The sequence below is a fragment of the Lynx rufus genome, unplaced genomic scaffold (genome assembly GCF_022079265.1).
Source record: "Lynx rufus isolate CCGP_SWC_20201006 ecotype Redwood Valley unplaced genomic scaffold, mLynRuf1.p SCAF_8, whole genome shotgun sequence".
Lineage (NCBI taxonomy): Eukaryota > Metazoa > Chordata > Mammalia > Carnivora > Felidae > Lynx > Lynx rufus.
The window spans coordinates 38,543,011-38,564,584 of NW_025814896.1; the positions used below are offsets into that span (position 1 = coordinate 38,543,011).

General features: G+C 41.1%; 1 pseudogene; it reads right to left on the reverse strand.

The window, feature by feature from the left end:
- Positions 1-415: 415 nt before the first annotated feature.
- On the reverse strand, positions 416-17,132 carry LOC124503880 (60S ribosomal protein L31-like; annotated as a pseudogene).
- Positions 17,133-21,574: the final 4,442 nt, after the last annotated feature.

Sequence of the window (21,574 nt, forward strand, 5' to 3'; positions counted from 1 at the left end):
CAAAGCTGATGACTTATTGGTTCTCAGGTCAACTGGCCTGCCTTCTGTAACTCTATGGGTGTTGACTGGTGAGTGTTGAATGCATACATTTCCACAGTGTGTTTTTTGTTCCAGTCTCAGCAGAGACTCAAACCCTTTTTTGTATGAACACTTCTGATTTTCAATATACAGGCTCCTACTTAGTTAACAAATAAGTACTATTCACAGGAAACACACAAACACCAATTCATTAATATGGTATTTGTTCTTTTCTGTTGTTCTGTGCTAATTTATTTGGAGGGCAATATTTAAGATGCAGTAAAAGACAATGAAAGATACAGTGAACTCCCAACTTAAGAAATAGAATCACCATCCAATTGAAATTCCATTTTTTTTTTTTTTTTGCAGTTTTATACCTTTACTTGGCAATCAACCATTAGTTCTCATCCACATTCACGGTCTGTAAATTTTCAAAAGTGGTGACAGGTACATAGGTAACTAACATATAGAGCTTGTTTGACGAGTCTTCATCCTCATTACATTTTCGGGACAACCGCACATGGATATGGTATGGAATATTCCTTATTTCTTTGGCCCAGACAGCTTTGTTGAAGCTGGTGTCAATGTGCATGTCTGGAGTTCCCATCTCCTTCATGGCAAATTTCTGGATCCCTTTAAGTGCCCAAGGGGCATGCTTCTTGAAACCACTCCACAGATGCACTTGTGAATGTTGATGTGTATTCTCTGGTCACTACCTCGTTGATAGCAGAACAGCCCTTCTTCTCTCCACCCTTCTTTGTGGGACCCAAGTTGGAAAGTGAAATTCCATCTCTGATTACAGACCCCTCATTCCTCACTTGAGTTATCAGCAATCCTGAATTTGGGGATTATTATTTCTATATCTTCTTTAAGCTTTTAAAGCATTTATAATTATACCTTATAAAGTCTACAATATTGTTTGTATATTTTAGCCTAAGTATAACTGGTATCGTACTTTATTTTTCTGAAAATTGGTTTTTACTCAATGATATATTTTTGAGATTCATCCCTGTTGATGCATGTACTGCCTGTATAGTATTCCACTGTAAGAGTATACAGAACTTATTCATTCTTTGAAGTTGTTTCTTTTTTTTTTTCAATATATGAAATTTATTGTCAAATTGGTTTCCATACAACACCCAGTGCTCATCCCAAAAGGTGCCCTCCTCAATACCCATCACCCACCCTCTCCTCCCTCCCACCCCCCATCAACCCTCAGTTTGTTCTCAGTTTTTAACAGTCTCTTATGCTTTGGCTCTCTCCCACTCTAACCTCTTTTTTTTTTTTTCCTTCCCCTCCCCCATGGGTTTCTGTTAACTTCCTCAGGATCCACATAAGAGTGAAACCATATGGTATCTGTCTTTCTCTGTATGGCTTATTTCACTTAGCATCACACTCTCCAGTTCCATCCATGTTGCTACAAAAGGCCATATTTCATTCTTTCTCATTGCCACGTAGTATTCCATTGTGTATATAAACCACAATTTCTTTATCCATTCATCAGTTGATGGACATTTAGGCTCTTTCCATAATTTGGCTATTGTTGAGAGTGCTGCTATAAACATTGGGGTACAAGTGCCCCTATGCATCAGCACTCCTGTATCCCTTGGGTAAATTCCTAGCAGTGCTATTGCTGGGTCATAGGGTAGGTCTATTTTTAATTTTCTGAGGAACCTCCACACTGCTTTCCAGAGCGGCTGCACCAATTTGCAATGATATATTTTTGAGATTCATCCCTGTTGATGCATGTACTGCCTGTATAGTATTCCACTGTAAGAGTATACAGAACTTATTCATTCTTTGAAGTTGTTTCAAAAAAATTTTTTGTTATTATAAACAATGGTTTTCTATAGTACATAGTTAACAAGAGGAATATACTATAACTGTTACTGCAACTACTACTAATGATAATAAGAGCTAACTTTTATTAGTCTGTTTGTTTTACTAATTTAGTGACTTAATTAATTTAATTAGCTTTACTAATTAGTTTGTTTTACTAAGTTAATCTAAGGATTCTGTTAAGTAGATACATTATTAACTCCATTTTACCAATAAGGAAAACATTGGAGGGGTATTATTGAGTTTAGAATATAAATTTTCTAGCTTATAAAATACTACCCAATTATAAAATTTATATTCCCATCAGGCATATATAAAAATTTCTGTTGCTTCACAGTCTCATCAAAACTTGGTGCCATCAGATTTAAAATTTGTTTTCAAATATGTACATAGAGATTGCCAATGTAAACAGTGCATTCATTGACTGTTTGAAATAGAGAGATCAGCAGAATAAAGGGAAGTGTATTTCAGGAACAGAAGTTAGGATCTGAAAACTCAGTAGAAATACCCTAACAGAAGACTACTAATTGGTAGTCTCACACACACGCACACCCAAGCAATAGAGCCATACACATGCTAATTCTTCTTTTACCCAGTAATAATTTCCTGTCAAAGACCATAGGGGGATATCTGAATTAGAGATCAGAGAATGGAAAATTCCTTTATCTCTAACTCTTAATTCTTCCCTACTTTTAATATTATGACTTTTCAATAAATGTTGTGTCCCTAAGCACCTCTGCTTTCTCCTTTTGTTATGAATTATTCATATAACACAGAACAAATCAATAACACTCCTTTTAACCTAAAGTTATCACTTTTCACCAGCAATCATTCATTTTCTTTTGTCTCACCTAGGAGAAAGAAAAGTTTGTTAGGTATGCTTGATCAATGTGAAAACACACTCAAACTAGAAACACAAGAAGATTAAAAGTCTTCAGTCCAAATCAGACCAAGGCCCCCTCCCAAAACAAAAAACTCCAAAACACCCTTATAACTAACTAAACAATGGAAGACACCAATTTTCACTAGATCATTAGTATTAAACCTTTAAACCCATAGGGATTTTAAAGCGATACCGGGGCATCTAGGTGGCTCAGAGGGTTAAGTGTCTGTCTTCAGCTCAGGTCATGATCTTGGTTCAAGAGTTTGAGCCCTGTGTGGGGCTCTGTGCCGACAGCTCAGGGCCTGGGGTCTGCTTCGAATTTTGTTTCCTTCTCTCTCTGCCTCTTCCCCCACCTCTCTCTCTCAAAAATAAATAAACATTAAAAAAAAATTAAAGTGACACCAGCTGGATAATCCGCACAAGGTGGGAGATGGGCTTCACATCAAGCTATTACAGATTCCTTCCTCATAAAAGGGCCTTCTGTGTTGAGTGGATTGCAGAAATTTGGGCATTTCTGTAAGGGAGCTATGAAAACATGCTTGACTGGATGAAAAGGTAGCCTTCTATTACTAAAAACAAATTCAGTTCATAAAAAGTTAAGATAGGCTCTAACAATAAAATTAATTATATTTTAGTTACACATCCAATGTTTTTATGGCAAACTCCTTTCTCCACAGAGAAAATTCAAGGTACTGTCACCTCCATAAAACACTACACCTAATTCTCAAAAGAAGAACTGCAGAACTCTGAAAATCCTAGGTCCCTATTAAATTTAAGAATTTTTACTAGCTATGAACCATCTCCTCTGATCTTGCAACCCCAGCAAAAACATCAACAGTAACCAAAATATTTCTCTTCTTTTGTCTTAGTCCCATACATTTTGAAACAAATGGACTTCTTAACTAACCTGGATTCTCCAGTGGAAAATACTGAGATAAATCAATTGTCTCTTCTTGGCATTCCAGTTCCAAAGAGAAGCCCAAAGAGATGTTTGGTGTCACTGTTACTGACAAAATCCCTGAAGCTCAGGGATAGAAAGAATGTCTTATCCTTCCCACTTCCCTGAAGCAAAGTAAACCTGTTTCATGGTATACTGTGGGCTCTTGAAAATATTTTTGAGCTATTTAGCTATTGTAAACCAGTCTTTATTCTTGAATGAAACCACTTGAAGGTAGATGGAATCTTCCATAATTAAAAGAGAGAGAGAGAGTACTTGACCATTTCTCTCCATCTGATCCTTGATCAACCCAGATTATATCTATTCTCCATTACAAAACTTAAGTCTGATACCTCCTGAATTACCCAAGACTTAGAGGGAACTCATGATTCTAAGAACAACCAGAAACTTCTACATAACATTCTGACTAACAATTTTTGAACTCTTTCCTTGGGAGACACTGTCTTTTGGAATGCTTTAGCAAGAGTTGAAGATAGAGGAAATATGCTGTTATGTAAAAATGCATAGACCCTGGGACAGATATCTGGAGGAATCATCAAAGCATACCATCTTTTAAAAGTGTCTGTGAGAGGTGGGGAATGTCCAGGAAATACCAGTGTAGGGAAGGACTATGGAGTGGCAAAAAGAAGGGAGAGAGAACAAGGAGGAGAAGGAACAATAAGAAAGGCAGAAAAAACACCTCTTGCATTTTATCTCATAAAGTCACAGTTCTCTCTGATAAATGATTATGGTAAGAAATCTGATAATTTACCTTAAGGAAACATATAATTTTTCTTTCTTGAACACAATTCACATTTATTTATTTGGGGACACGCTAAACTCCAGATTATTCAGAATATCAGTAAGGGAAATACTGTCCCAAAAATACTAAATAAATATTTACTTTTAGAAATTGAACTGTCTGGGCATGCACATATACACACAAACGTTGCAGGATTTTTTCCCCTCAATATCCAGGATTCATTGTCTCACCACTTTGAAGAATGAAGAGGTGGACACAAAATGAGCAGCAGGCAAAAGCTTATTAGAACATAAGATCAGAAAGAAAGAATAGTATGGAAGCTCTCTTTATTGACAGAGGGCACTCAAAAGTGAATGTCCTAGATTATAGGCAAGAGTCTTTGTTTTACAAGGTTCTGGTCAGCCCCTCCCCTTCCCTTCCCTTCCCTTTCCTTCCTTCTCAGGTTCTACCCTTAACTGGATAGGTGACTCTAGGTGTTAGGTTGTTCATGCCTGATTGGCTTGTTGCATTGTGTGAAGAATCAGACTATGGTCATACTGTCCTTGTGTAACATAAGTTTTATGGTTTACTTCTTATAGTTAAGTATTTTGATTGTCAAATTCCTGAGTGGGAGTAGGTTATGTCTGTTACATTCTTAAGAGGAACCTTACCCCAGAGGGGATTTACTGTGGTCAGACACTCCCAGCATTGTTTCAAAGTATGCGTTTTTCCCCCCAGGGACCTCAGGTCCTAACCTTTCCCTCTCTGCCTATTTTATCCTATCTTTCCCTACCATACAAATACCCATCTACCAGAATAAACTAGGACTCCTTCCTCCTCAGCTTTCTTCTGTATTGCCACTGGCTATGGGACGTGGTGGTTGTAAAGACATGATGCTAGATCTCAGGGACAACAAAAATGAGATAATACATCCACATTGTCAAGACCCACAATAGGGAATGAACATTATCGGTCATACTTTTAGTGAAGTTTTCCCCAGAAACATACCCTGAGTCCAGAATTTATGGGCATTTAGTTCGTTGGGGTGATAAAAGTAACACGGGGGACTGGAGTAGGAAAGGAAACAGGGAGGAAACATCGCCAAAGAAGAATGTGTTGTCAAACCAGCTGTCCCCAAGGTGACTCAGGAAGTACGGGACTAGTACAGATCACAATGCCTTAGACCTGACCCATCTGAGGGGAGAGGAAGCTGGAAGTGTACCCATCAAGTCCTAGAAGTCATTGATTGAGGCTAATGGCATGAGTGTTGATGGTATCAACTTAGGTCCTTGGGCTCTCTAAACAAGAAATTGCATAGAGGTCAAGTAAGGGTTCCAGGCGAGGCTTTTATTAGGGCTTATGCCAGAGCACAAGGGAGACAACACAAACGGAAAGCGTCCTTCAGGCTAGCTCCCTGAAAAATTTTTTAAAGGGGCTAAGGTAGGAAAAGAGACACATCCAAGTAGGTTGGGGTAAGGAGATACTGGAGGTTGAATGCACAAACACAGTGGACAGAATATGGTGTTACATACATTGAATGTGTCATTAGCATGTTAAATCTCCACCCACATATGATTTTTAGCATTATAGTGAGTGGGAAAGTCGGTACTGGGGTCTATCTTGGTGCAGGCTGGTTTGGTCCTCTCTTCATAGTTGAGTGTCTCCATTCAGTGAGGGTCTTCCCTTTGCATATTCCTACCCAAAGGCTATAGCTATCCTGGAAGATCTACCCAAGGGACATTATTATTATCTAGGAATCCTGGATTTCCTAGATAGGTGGAGGGGACCAGAGTCCTGTCCCTGCTCTCTCTTATTCCCTCTGACAGATTTGACCCTCCTTATTTCTAAAGAGAAAGGGCTGAAGGTCTCATCTTCTGAAGCTGCTTCCTGCTGAGAGAGAGGCCTTGGAGATGTAAAAATCTCTCACCAGAACATTAAACATGAATGGACCACTGCCCAAAGAGGCCAGGAGAAGGAGGAATCTGAGCTCCCCTCACAGGGTAGTTTATTTCATGGTGGACCACAGAGGAATAGATGGGGACAGGGAGGGAGGGGGGCACAAGCTTAGCAGGGTGAAGAGGAGCTAAACCATCTTTATAAAAGGGGACTCCAGTTAGGTGTATTATTGCATCTGGGGGACAGGAGTACTTCATCCAATGGCCCCTCCATCTAGTTCTAAGTCCTCTTTTATTCCCTGGTGGCTATCCAAGGCAGATGAGGTCTGATAGGTGAGCCTGTAGGAAGGGGTTGTTCTTCCTTTTTAGTGCATACAGTAGGAGTTAGGTTGATGGCCTGAGGAGAGTAGAGATGAATCCACACACCAGTGAGTCTGGTTGGGGGTACATGAAGACCTTGAAGAGGAAAATGATATAGGATAAATAGAGGGGGAGCTTCCCATATCGGTGAGGCAGGTATCCATACTGGAAATACCAACCAGTTGTCTCATGTTTTGGGAGGGGCACATGATATCAGTCCAACCTCTTGGGAGGGAAGAGGGCCTGGGCATTGAGTGCAGTCATGTGGCCAATGATCCAATCAATCATACTTACATAATGAAATCCCAGTAAAATACCCTGATACCCAAACCTCAATTGAGCTTCCTTAGTTGGTGATTATACATTAATGTGCCAGGAGGGAGACATGTCCAAAAGACATGCAAATTTCACTTTGGGGACCATCCCAGACATCACCCTGTGCATCTCTCCATCTGATTGCTCCTCACTTGTATTCTTTATTTTAATTATTTATAAGTACAGCCTTTCCTGAATCTGTGAGATCTTCTAGCAAACTATCAAGCCTTAAGGAACAATGGGAACTCCTGAATTTATAGCCAGTTGGTCAAAAGTGCAGGCAGATGGAACTCTCAAGCTTGGGGCTGACATCTGAAGTGAGAGCAGTCTTGTAGAGGTGTTTGCCATTGACTTGTGATATCTAACCAACTCCAGATAGACTCAGAATTGCACAGTACAACTCAAGAAGTTACACAATTCATTTAAGGTCCTTTCAGTGCTGAGTCGGGGCAGACTCCAACATAGGTTCTCCTTGCTCTAATTACAATTGATTTCCACAACGCCTTGTTGAGTTTTAGCACCTCAGGAAGGTTCAGGCTAGGATCAGGGAATATTGTAGTTAAAGCTGACTTATGACCTCTGAGAATATAAATTATGTGCCGTTTCTAAAAATACAAAATAACAATAAAAATATACGAAGTCTATTGTAACAAATAAGTCTATACATGCATATATAATAGTGCCAAACCTATTCTTAAACTGCTATAGCCTGAAATTTAGCCCAGAAACTGAGACTGGATTATTTACCAAGGCATCTTGAGTTTTTTCCTGATGGTGTCTCTGCCATCATGTTTCGGGAGTTTTCCAGGTTCACTGGTTTTTGTTCACTTTCCGTAGCAAAAGTGCATGAAGTAAAGTCACACTTTTGTTCACACTAATCACAAATGTGCATAAAAAATTAAGCATTTTTTAATTTCTTTATGATTGACTTCATGATCCCCCCAACCTGCTGGTGTGTGTGTGTGTGTGTGTGTGTGTGTGCGCGCGCGCACGCGTGTGCAGTATTTTATTTTGTGAGGTAGAGTGTAGATGACTTGTATAGATTTTTTTAAGTTATCTTTTCTTGAAGTATGATATACATACAGAAATTGATGTGAGGACGCGAGTAAACGGTCACGAAGGAATTCTTGAGACGTTTTTTGTGCAAAAAGGTGCTTTTATTACAGCATGGGGACCCAGCCCGGGGGCAGAAAGAGCTGCACTTCTGCTTTATGATGGTGGTGATTATACGCTTAGTGCTCAAGGAGGAGGAGATGTAAGGGAGTATTAGATCATAAATGTTTTCTTCGACTTTCTACTTGTAAAACTACTTTTGTAAGCTTTCTCTGGTGCTTATCCTTCAGCTCGATATTAACCAGGAAGCTGTACAGGCAGTCATGAGATGCTTTAAGAATGTAACAGCCAGCACCTATTTGATCCTTATCGGAACTATGCAGGCTATAGGGCAGCATTCTGGGCTAAAGATGAACACTTTTCTGTTTCTATCCCTCATCACAAATCACAAATGAATTTTCAAGATTATTGCATTGTGTGAAGGGTGAGGAGACCCTGTATTTCATTCAAGGGCTCAGTATTATTTTTTCTCTTTAACTATCGTTATAATAATTTTAATCCTAATTTCTGTTTTCCCCCGCCGCCCCTCTATTTCCCTCCTTTGAAAAAAAAAAAACTGCCTCAGGAAGAGAAGTGTCATTTACCCAGAAATATACAATTGAAAGGCATATTCAGATATTTCAAAATATTAATCCCAAGAGATGCAAAGGTTAATTTTGGCATATTTCTCCCAATATGCCTACATGTAAACAGAACCACACTTGATAACTAATGAGCTCTAATTCATCAGTTGCAGAAGGATTGGGTCAAGTCACCCTGAAAACAAAAGCGAAACAGAAGTGGCTTGGCATTTATAGTGTTTGATAGTTTGCAAGATGCTTTTTAATAGTTACCTTACTTTAACCTCAGAAGACCTTGTGGTCTATGTTTTACTATCTTAATTTTGAGGCCTGGAGCAATTCAACTGGTTTCCCCCCAACATACAGCCATAATTTAAGAAAAAAAACAGCATATTTTAAGCATGCCTTTCCTGTGGTTTTAAAGGTAAAAATTAAATTTGTATTTGGGGCAAACTTCCTCAGTTTTTAGAAGAGACATTTTTAGCACATCCCCTCAGTCATTCAAATGGTTATCAAATACAAGCCAGTATCAGTGTCCTGGAAAAACACTCCACAGGTGAAGTTAAGCTAAATGCAGATTGTACCCCCTGGGAACTAAGCGCCCCATTTAGAAACATAAAGAGCCACTATCTTCACAGTAGAGTGTTCCCCTTACAGGTTAGGATGATGTGAATTGATGTTTTGTTTTCTGGACAGGAGTCAGCAGTCTTGTATTCTGGAATATCTTGAAAACTTGGACTCTTGAAGTAGGAGGGCAGGAAGGGCCCCAGAGAAGAAGCAAGTTGCTGAATTCTAGAAAAAGGGATCTGATATTTTATTTTGTTTCCCCTTTCTACATTGTAACTCCCTTAGATTATCTTTAAATGTTGAATTGAAAAAGCCATGTGTTAATTGTTCTTTGGAGAATTATTGTTTGTTCATATTCTCTGGCAGAATGGACCAGAGAGAATAACTACAAGGGGACAAAGGGGTTCACAGCCATGCAGGAGCAGAAAGAGGGAGGAGGTGAAACTTTGTATGCAACAGGAGGTGCCCAGGGCACAAGTGGGCCTGAGGAACATTCTGGTACTCTCCAGGGTTCTCAGAATCCCTGCTGTCACCCAGAGGGGACTCCAACTTGGGATCATTGCAGTAAAGGAGAGAGAGAGCCTCCCACAACATACCTAGGGAAACCAGGTAACTACAATTAGCAAAAGGGACTGAGATGCATGTTCAAGTTCCCTGTCCACCATTCTTGCCATAGGGGCCAAGGGCAGGTTGTCCCAAAATGTGTCATTTTGGCATATTGGTTATTTTAATTTTTTTTAATGTTTACTTATTTTTGAGAGAGAGAGAGAGACAGAGACAGAGACAGAGACACAGTGTGAGCAGGGGAGGGGCAGAGAGAGAAGGAGATGCAGAATCTGAAGCAGGCTCCAGGCTCTGATCTATCAGCACAGAACCAGACATGGGGCTCAAACTCATGAACCACAAGATCATGACCTGAGCAGAAGTCGGACACTTAACCGAGGCACCCTTAAATAAAAGTTATTGAAGAGACGGCCTGTGCAAGAACGCCCAGACCCTCCTCTGTCCCCCTGAAAGCAGGAAATAAATCTCCCATGTGGAAGGTAGCCTCCCTGGACCAGGAGGTAGAGAGACATCCTTATCACCAGAGATGGGAGATTAAGGGCTGAGAAGGCTGTATAAACAGCCCTTGTGACTTTTTACTAATTCACTATCACAGCCCAAATTCTGTTTAGAATTCCTTACTAACTGAAGCTCCCAAAGTTAAGATTTCTTTGACCTGTCAATTCCTCACAGATTTATTGTCTCTCTATTTAAAAAGTATAAAATCTCTCTGCCTTGGTCATTTCTGGAGGTCTCCATTTTATTGTCGGGACTTCACGCACACATAACAAAATTTGGAATTTTTTTCCTCCCGTTAATCTGTGTAAATCCAATTTAATTCTCATTCTAACTGGAAGACCTTTCAGGGGAGAGGAAGACTCTTTCCCTCCCTTCATTACCCACTATCACATAGGGAAAAGGACAATTTTTAAAATATCAGAGTTGATATTTCATTTTACTACCAAAAAAATCAGGTAAATACTATGAATATGTCTAAACTCAGATGCCAGCTCTGTCCCTACAACCCCAGACAGGCCACCTAATCCATCTGGTAGTGAGATATTTCATCTGTAAAATAGAGATCTCCATATACCTAGTAGGTGTTTTATATGGATTAAATAAGATAATTTAGAAAAAGTGCTTAGCCAGGGATCTGGTTGCCTGACTGTGATATTGTGATTTATAATAAATATGTATTTCATCTTCATCCCAGATGTTTCTGGCACAAATCTCCTAAAACCCTTAGAATCTCCTGAGTGATAAAGGTGTCTTAGTATTCATAACAAACCCCTTTCAACCACACCTGAGATTATGTCAATGCAGTGGCTTTTGGAAAGCATCTCAGGATGGGGCTGGTTGCCAGGGAACCAATCTTGTGATAAGAAGGTTGGAACTTTCAGTCCCACCCCCTGATTTCCAGGGACGGAACAGGGGCTGGAGATTGAGTTCAAGTGCCAATGGCCAATGATTTAATTGATCTTGTCCATGTAATGAGACCTATAGAAAAATCCAAAAGGTTGGGGTTCTGGGAGATTCCTTCCCAGTTCACAAACACATGGAGAATTGGGGGAGAGTGCCCTCAGAGAGGGCATGGAAGCCCCCACCCTTACCCCATACCTTGCCCTAAGTGTCCCTTCATCTGGCTACTAGTTTGTATCCTTTAATACCCTTTGTAATAAACCAGTAATATATAAGTAAATCCGTTTCCTGACTTCTGTGAGTGCTCCAGAAAATTAATTGAATGCAAAGAAGGGGGCATGGGAACCTCTGATGTATATCCCGTTGGTTGGAAGCATAAGTGACAGCTTGGACTCATGACTGGCATCTGAAGTGACAAGCAGTCTTGTGGGACTCGGCCCTTAACCTGTGGGATCTGATGCCATCTCCAGGTAGACTGTGTCAGAGTTGAGTTGAACTGTAAGACATTCAGCTGGTATCAGAGCATTGCTCACTTGGGGGCAAAGAACCACCACACTGGAATCGAGTGCAGAATTTTACTGACCTTAATAAGTGTTCCATGAGTGTATTTTCTGTGGGGGACAATATCGTACACCAGTTCACTGTTATTCAAATTTGTTCTAGGAAAAATGAAGGATGGAGGTTAATTGGAATTAAAATGTTCTGGCCCTTTGTATTTTGGAATTATAAAGATATTGGTTTTGAAAATGATGGAGAAATCCGTTCTATTTGCTTTAGGAGCAGCATCTAGCTCTTCTCAGGTAGTGTGTTCATTGGTCTAGTGATAAATCTGTCCGGGATGCCGAGTAAACAACTACTTGCCTCTAGTTGGATTTTCAATTACACCAGATATGTAATCTGGGCGGTCTGGGAGCCCTAGGCTGCCGAGGACAGTGTTGTCTTTGTGGGGTTATTTATTTGTTTGTTTGTTTGTTTATTTTTTTGTGGGGTTATTTAAAAGAGATCTTTGTTTACCTGCTCTCCAAATATCCTCCTCTCATATATTTCTTGCAGTCTGACATGTTTCCTTTTAATCCCAAAGGCTCTCTGTGTTCAAAGCCCCTTATCTATTATATTGTAAATGTCCCTGGGTGGGGGGGTGGGGATAACAGCTCTTTATTGACTAATATTTCAAGAAGAACCGTAGCAACAAATGCTGAAGACAATTTCTTGGGAGCCCAAGATATAGGAGAGACGTATAAAAGAAAGGGAGGGAAGTGTTGAGGCGAAGGACAGCAAAAGGTAGATTATCTCAAAAGTGGAGACATATGATAAGGCCTGGTTTGGGAAATAGGCCAAGGCTCAGTTTCCCAGGGAGCCAACCTCAAGAACCCTCAGTTTCACACCCTCACTTGTAGAGTGAGCATAACAATATGTACCTTACAGAGTGGTTTTAAAAATTAAATAAGACAATGTGCAGACCTTGCTTGCACTACCCATTGGAAGGAAGTGATGATCATCAGCTCTACCTCTGGGCTCTGGGGTCTGAGGCACCTGCACTCAAGGCTTCATCTACCACCTGCTGGTTATGGACACCAGGCATTGCTATTAGGTTCCATCTAGGTAAATGGGAACACATCTTGTCTGTGAGCTTACTCTCAAGAAGGAAAGGGGGGCGCCCAGATGGTTCAGTCGGTTAGTTGTCTGACTGTTGATTTCCGCTCAGGTCATGATCTCCCATTTCGTGGGATCAAGCCCTGCATCAGGCTCTGTGCTAACAGTGTGGAGCCTGCTTGGGATTCCCTCTGTCTCCCTCTCTCTCTGCCTCTACCCTGTGCTCTCTCTCTCTCTCTCTTCCTCTCAAAAATAAATAAATAAATTAAAAAAAAAAAGAAGGAAAGGTATGAGGCACACCTTTTGAACTCCTAGTTAGCTAACTCTACAAATCACTCAAGTCTACTGCATTATGTCGACCATCCAAAGAAAGGGGTTATCTAATGACACTAGGTGAATGGCTTATTAATCTAAAACCAAAATAGTGGTAATAATAATTTACTATTAGCCAGAATTAAGTTTGTCTGTGGTCATTAAAGTTAAAATACTCCTTTTCTTGTAGCTATGCTGAGAAAGGCTACTGAAAAAGTGTAATAATAAAGGAGATGAGTAAAAATGAAGGCAGAATGCAAGTTTAAGTCTTGTGTTCTCAGACCGCAGGCCATCCCTTCCAGCAGTTCCCACAATGACAGCTCTTTTCAGTTCTTAGTGAAATGCCTTTTTCAGATCCAGCCACAAGATGTCAGCCTATGCTTAGTCATTTCTATATTTTTCCAGGCCACATATCAATTTCTTCATCCCTTTCCTCCCTCTTGTTTTCTTTATTGAGTCTGAGCAGGTGAATAATCTTGAGCTTGTGGACACTGACAAATTACAACGGGTTGCCTTGAGCTCTAGCAGTGTCAGAAGGGCCTCTGCTAAGAGCAGCGTCCAGTCTCTGCAGGAGTTGCCTTTCCTTCTTACTGTGGCCCCCAGGCCCGGGAGGACACGGGCCCCTTGCCCAGTGTGTCTGCTGGAGCTTCCTGTGCAAGGACAGGAAACTAGTGTCCCTGATTTTGGAGAGGACACCGAATACCTGTCTCCTGTCAATGCATGAAGGCAACTCTGGAATGGCTTGGTAGCTCAATGGATGAACATGCTTTCCTACTTACAGCCTGCCCACCCCAGGGTGTCAGCAGAAACTTCCCTCGTGGGTGTGAGATACTCCAAGAACCACCCTGTTGTCACACTACAGAGAAGGGAGAAAAAGGTGGTTTTTCTTTCTTTCCTTGTGTATTTCTGTAAGTTCCCCCCACCTCAAACTTCTTCTAGACACTTTCTACCAGATGGAGGTATACAGCTCACTGGCCAGGCTGTCCCAGGAACGGTCACCAGCAAAAAGAGTGAGAACCCTGTGATCGGCTTAGATTGATTAGACTCATCCCCTAGGTCCAGGGAGGCCTTACCTTCCTGAAGCACGTTGCTCTTAACAGAGATCAATAATCCTGGGAAGAATTCTAGGGCCTGGGTGATGGCTCTGAAGTCAGGACATAGCCCTATCTCCCAGGGGCCAGTGAACACAGTCCAGTTGTGGCTTCTCAGGGAGCTTCCCTGAAGCAGAGCAAGGAAACCACCAACTATAACAGTTTATACATAAATGGCTGCCCTTTGCTGGAGGAAGAGGAAAAAGAAACACGCTTCTGTGACCTTCATGGACCCTCATATCGAGAGGCCCTGAGGTCAGTGCAGGGAGCACTGGGCCAGGTATCCGGAACTTGGGATATGGGACTTGTTCTGCTCAGACTGTCTGAGAACTTGAGAAAGTGCCTCTGCTCTCTGGGCCTGTTTCCTTCAGAGAAACACAGCCAGTTCCAAGATGTGCAGCATTGCACAGAATCAGGCCGAGAGATTGCCCGTCCTTGGGAACACGTGGGCTCAGGCCCCGATTTGTTTGTCTCTCACTTTGCCCTTAAGCCAAGAATCATGGTAACCTGTAATTTCCAACCAAATTATCTTCTGTGCTTGTGTAAATATTGGGCAGCACTATCAGAAGAAATCTCTCTGTACCTTTTCCCATACCTGACCCATGGAGATAAAATACCCAGACACAAAAGTAGGATATCCTGAAGAAGTGGACCTGGGAGAGGACATGAACTGTGAGGTCATTTGTGTGCAAACCTATATATGGGAGACAAGTTGACATATTGTTCACCAGACAGGGGTGTGTAATAAGAGTATTCAAATACCACATCATGGTGTGCATCACCTTCAAGATCAAGGTCAACTCTGGGGAAAGGGAGGTGGATATAGGAATGGGGACTGGATTTTTGTTATAGGTAGCATGCTTTTTCTCCTTAAAAGTACTATTTTTGCAGAGAAATACAAGTCATCTATTGAGATGCTGATGGCACATGAACAGTCACTAAACCTTTGGTGCAGCCCCCTTTGGGGGCTCAGGGTCTCAGAAACTCTAAAAGCCACAGAGAACCAGGCGTCCTGTTGACACACTCTAGGAATCAATGCCATTGCAACTTCCATGGGGTCAGAAGGAAACTAACTGCATAAGTCTTGACCAGGAGCCATCCAGCTTCCCCTGGGACCAGGTAGATAAGTAAGAAAGTCCTTATATTCAGAGCAACTTCAGGCTCCACCAGGAACAAGTCAGGCTGTGAGCCACCCTTGGCTTTAGCCTTGCTCTTATCCCACAACTTTATGCAAAAGAGAACTTGGCATCAAGGAGAAAAGTCACCTTTTGAAGGAGCATCTGCCACAGCGGGACAGTACATTTTTCTGTGTCAGTCACTGCCCTCACCTTGTCCTGATTGTTCCGAAGAGGGGAATTCAAGAAGAGAAGGGATAAATGAGCCCCCTGAAAGCTCTGTACATGGAAGGGCAGAGATTGGGCCTGGCTCTTGCTGGGCCCCAGATGGTGGTTTCAAGAGCAAGGACTCTGGACCCAAATGCTCCCCTCCCATGCTGCATACTCCCCTCTTTGCTCATTGACCTGCGGCAAGTTTCCTGAGTATCCGTGCAGCTCAGTCTTCCCCTTAACCAACAATGCTAATGACAGTACCTGCCTCTGGGGTGTGAGGTTAAAATCACAAAGGATTCACAATAGTGCACAGCACAGTGAGTTTTTAGTATATGTCAGTTTCTTATTATTTTTTTTACTATGATTTACCAACTACTCTGATTTCTTGAGGTTAGAGGTGCCACCTAACCTCTAGCACTATCCTAGGGCCCAAGGAGATAGTGGGTAAGGATTTTACAAGGACTACCTACTGCAAAGTTGTAATGAAATGCAAACCCTCACCTGAGTCCCACTGGCACAGACAAGGAATTCCCAACCTGCTCTCTGCCTCAGAATCACATGAGTATTTTATAAAGAAAAAAATATTTAAAGAATAACACCATCATACTATTCTAAATAGTTCATATTAATTATTTATACAAGCAAAGAAAATAAAATAAGCAGTTCGATCAATGGGAGGTTACAACTTGACCTTGTGACTTGGGGTTATCTTCTTTGGCAATAATTTCAATTAAAAAAAAAAACAGTCCTTGGATATGTGTCTAGCCAGGTATCCAAGGATGTACCCTCAGAAGTGTTCTTTATTTTACATTGTCAATGTCCTCCAGCCAAAGACCACCAGGGATAGACCTGTGATTGAACAAGTTGAATTTATTTCTCATTGAAATGAGGGGCAATACCATGGGGGAAGTGTGGAGTCTCTCAGTAAGAACATGTTAGAGAAGACACTATAGGATTGGGGGCTTGGGTTGGGTGCTTTAGGGGCAGGTTCGAGGAATCATCTTTGCTCTGCAATAGATGCTGCAGGAAGTAGAGTTGGTTCTATGATGAAGTAGCTTGAAAAATCTTATGTACAATTTGGAAGGAAGTGAGGTTAGTGCTATGATGGGTAAAGCAGCTGTTAGATGTATTAGCCAGGAGGGGTATTTGCTCAACTTTGTGATTTGGACAATGTTCATGTGTCTGACTACATTTGGACATGACCATGGAGTGGTTTTCTTTCTGCCTTGACCCCTCAGAGCTGCAATGTGGCCTTCCTAATGTTGGTGTTCTGTGAAATTGTTTCTACTGAACAGGAGAGCATTATGTCCAAGCTGTGAGGGCCAGGTCTTGCTCCTAACAGCAAGGTCTTAACAGACGGTGCCAAGCCTGTTCCCAAATGTCAGGGGCCGCTTCTCTCTTTCTTGGTACCCTCTTTCAGCCAAGACCAGACTGTTAGGTTTCAGGACATAAATCGATGATATTCTCTGTTGCTGAGGCATTACTAATCAGGTGTTGGTCCAGAGTGCACTGGCCCAGAGGTAATCTCTCCTGCTGCTTTGTTGCAGGGTGAGTTGCTGAATCATCAGACATGGCAATGACTGCCCAGGAGCGTTTAAGACTCTGGATGGGATGCATCACTCAACGGCATTGCAGGAGGTTACCAGAAACAGAATGGTTATTAGTCCTTTCAACAGGCCTGACCACAGGGACATAATCATCAAACTGAGGCAAGAAAACATGGCCTGGAACCCAACAAGGTCAGTGGTGGAGACCTGGGTGCCTTTTCCTTTAGCCTAATCACAGGCTCTCCATCTTATTGCCTGAAGTAGGTAGGTGCAGCAGGAAGTGTTGGCTATAAGACAAACTCTCCATTGTCTAGTTAAGAGGAAACTAACATCTTTGTGGTTATCTATGATTCTGACTAATAAATTTATTCTGATTTGTTGGGTTTCCAAAGAACAAAGTGTGTAACTCATGACATCTGCTAGTGTCAAAAGTAAGTTTTGGACTTCATGCAACTTTTCTAGTTGCAGTATCCCTACCATGGGAGTTGCTGTTCAAATACTATGCATGGAAAAGTCAGTTATGTTTCTTGGAGTTCTTCCAAGTAGACGCTGTTTGCCTCTTTCTGGAGGTCTCTGGATATCTTTTGTTCAGAGAAACATGATCCCCTGGAAGGGTAGTAGTTTTAAATATATGAAAATCTCTAACAATTATCCTGAATATGCAGGATTAGTATGTAGCAGACAATACACACTAAGTTATCTTTGTATTTAGGATAAGCCTGATGACCACAAAAGCAGCAGATCCTAATGGGGCACGAACTGTATTGAGATTATAAGTATTATTTTGCAATAGTATTCACCAAATACTCTATACCCCAAAGAATCCATCAGTTCCTGCAAAAAAACCGAGAGTGTATCTGACAATTGGATCAAACACAGTCCAACATTAGTCCCCACTGGACTAGGTTATTCTGAGAGGGTTGTAATGGCTTTTGCAGAACCATTTTGTTGACATGGGTCAATATCCAATTTTTATTAGCCTAAATTTTGAATCAGTTATGTGAGAGAAGCTCATGAACCAGAAAGATCAGTATAAGGGAATTTACCTTGAGTGTTTAAAGGAACAGTTATCAAATTTTTGTCCAGAAGCTATGGTCTGAGAAAAATGTGCCAAAGTATTTTGTGTTTTCTTAAATGGTAGAAGATCATGGCATGGGGTAGGGTCAGTTAAAAGTAACAGAATGATAAGGGAGATCATATTAAGAGAGTGTCAGAGGACAACACAAGCTGTGATTTGGTTTGCGTAGAGAGAAGAAAGGAAAGGGTTACTGAAGAGCAGAACATTTATCTGATTCTGACATCTTGGGTCTTGGGTGAAAGCCATCCATTTCTGCACTCAACATCATCTGCACCCAACATCATCTGGAGAATTTCTAAGAACCCTCAGTGTTAGGTCTCCTGATGGAGCAGACTCCAGTAGACCAGAGAAGTCTTTTAAGCTGGGAAACAGAGCCTAAAGATCAACACCTTGGAGTTTCACTGTGTCAGTCATTAGCAGTACTGTATACAGTCTTGTCTTATTGAGAGTCAAGGGCAGTTTTTCTCTGGTGCCTTTTTGAGAGCGCAAAACCTCCAGGTCTCATATGCAGCGGCTGCTTCAGTGGCTGTTTTAGAAATTGTTTGTACCTATTGGTGATAAAGTCAGAGGTATTATATGAGTTCCCTAGAGTAATTACTCATATCAGAGTATAGAAGAGTAGAATCTAGAATTGAAAGTAATTCTCAAACTCATGAGGTAACCTGTTAATAATGAAGAAGGAGATAACTTCTGAGCCCTATGAGAAATTGATCTTATTGCTATCAAGGCCCATGGGAATAAGGCCTTAGAAGCTTGAGGGTTTTTGAGTGCTTTGATCATTATGGCTTTAGGATTCTGTTAGTTCTTTTTATTTTCCCTGAGGTTTATGGGTGATAAAATGGAGTTTCTGAATAAAAGGTAAACCTTACGGAGTTCTTAATAGTAGTACCAGTGAACTATGTGTCCCCATTACTGCAAAGATAAGTTAAGATTCTCCAAGTCAGGGGGCACCTGGGTGGCTCAGTCAGTTGAGCATCAACTTCGGCTCAGGTCATGATCTCGAGGTCTGTGAGTTCGAGCCCCACGTCAGGCTCTGTGCTGACAGCTCAGGGCCTGGAGCCTGCTTCTGATTCTGTGTCTCCCTCGCTCTCTGCCCCTCCCCCGCTCATGCTCTGTCTCTCTCTCTCTCTCTCTCTCTGTCAAAAATAAACATTAAAAAAAAAAGATTCTCCAAGTCAAAAATGCAAAATCAAGCAATAATTTTCCCCTGTCATTACTGCCATAGCTTTCCAGAAGGAAAAGCCTCAACCATACCCATGTCCCACCTTCACAGTCTTTTGGGGGTTGTATCATCAACAGGTGGGACAAATCCGGAAGCAGCCTCAGTAATACCTTTTGCTCTTGTGGATAATATTATAAAGCATTTCCACAAAACTCTACTTTCATTATGTCTTATAACTTTAGATAAGAGCAAAACATCTGAATATTTTCAATTCACTATCCTATAGTGGCCAGGACATCTCTTCATTCCTAAAGCATTTCAAAATCATGAACTAATCAAAAATATACTCACTATCAGTATAAATATCTACTTCTTTATGTTCTGTCAGCTGACAAGTCCAGGAAACAGCCATTAATTTAGCCATCTGGAAATAATTTAATTTCTGGGTGAAGCTTATATGTCAAAGGCAAATTCAAGTTTCTGATGCCATACCCAGCTTTGAAATTGTTTAGGTTTTTTTTTTTGTTTTTAATAAGTATGAGCCTATAAAATGACAAGAAAGTCAGAGTTATCTCATCTAGAATATCCATACTGATGGTAGATAGCTCCCAAAATGATGTTATGTAATTATTGGGTTCTCTTTCTTCAGGTAAAGAAAGGAGGGTGTTTGTATTTAAAGTGAGGCAGCAGTGGATAGAGACCTTTGAAGGGCACAGTAAGTGGTCATGGCTATCAGATAGGTGTGAACCCTTTGGTTCTTTTATACCAAGTTCTTTGCAAAACATTTGGGGCATGTGTTAATGGCCTGTATTCAATTGGCCTCCAAAAAATGAGAGGCTCTCAGTGGGTACAGGATGTCATCCATGTGTTTAATTACCGTTGACACCGGAGAGAGAAAAAGAAATTTGTGCCTCTATCATTGGATCAATATTATGTTATCTTAAAGAACAAAATTAAAAAGGCTAAGAGACTTACTTTCAAAGAGCTGGGTTTCTGTGTCCATGTGAAGTACTCATAAGATAATTGATGAATGCCTTCAGGTGCTAGACTGTGAGTAGTAACCAGCACCTGGTCCAGACTTCATGGGTAGCTTCTAAGAGTGACTAAGACTTCTCTGTTGTCCAAGCACTTTGGTGCAGGTACAGGAGCATCTTCAGCCAGACCAGCACAGGCTCTCAACCAAAGGCTGCTCTGAGCTGGTGGCATGCCTACAATAATGTAGTTAGTAATGGCCGACTGCTACTTGTGGTTTCTCCGATGATTGTGCTTCTTGTTAACTCTTAGCCATACTTTGGGAATTGTATTGATTAGAATTCATAAGCATGGTATCCCAAATGCTGTTCTTTTAAAACTGTTGTACTTGTACCATAAATATTCAGTGTTTCTCTTTAAAAAAGTTTCTATGGAGGGGCATCTGGGTGGCTCAGTCAAATGTCTGACTCTTGCTCTCAGCTCAGATCATGATCTCACAGATGGTGAGTTCGAACCCTGCATCAGGCTCCTTGCTGATAGCGTGGAGCCTGCTTGGGATTCTGTCTCTCCTTCTCTCTGTCCCTCCCCTGCTCTCTTTCTCTTTCTCTCTCAAAATAAATAAACTTTAAAAAATGTTTCTATGGAAAACTTTAAGAATTGGCTGATTGGAATTCAGACTACCATGGGATTATGTTGTTATTTCTGGAAATCCTAAAGTTGCTCTTTTCATCAACTAAGCATCGACACATTCTAGTAAAAACAGTGTGGGTCTTTAAGTTATTCCATGGACTTTTTTTTTTTTATATTGTAACTTATTTCAAGTACAGCAACAATTTTGAAACTGTTTTGAGAACTTCATTAGTTTTGTTTGGGGGGCTTACAGTTAAGGGACTAATATTACTATCACTATTTGAGTACTAAAAATGTTTGAGAACCAAAACAAGTTACTCCTGATGATTATGTGAACTGTTCACTTGCAACTGCCCCAAGGCCATGTGGGCCTGGGCCCTACCACACTGGCTTTTGCCTCATGACCTCTTGATTCCAGGAGCAAGAGTTTCTAGGGCCAGGTGCTACTAGTAGGCATCTGTAGAAGTTACCACTGGGAAATCACTAAAGGGGTTGACATGTTGCCTTCTTCCAGAGTTTAGTGCAAAGAATGGTGATGGGGCCATCAAATCACAGCATGACTTGGCTTGCCTATGAATGCTTGGTTCCAAGGCTTGCCATAATTGGATATGTTAGGAGCAGTAAATATATAACCTATGTAACTGTTTTCTCATGGACTCTTCTTTGTTTT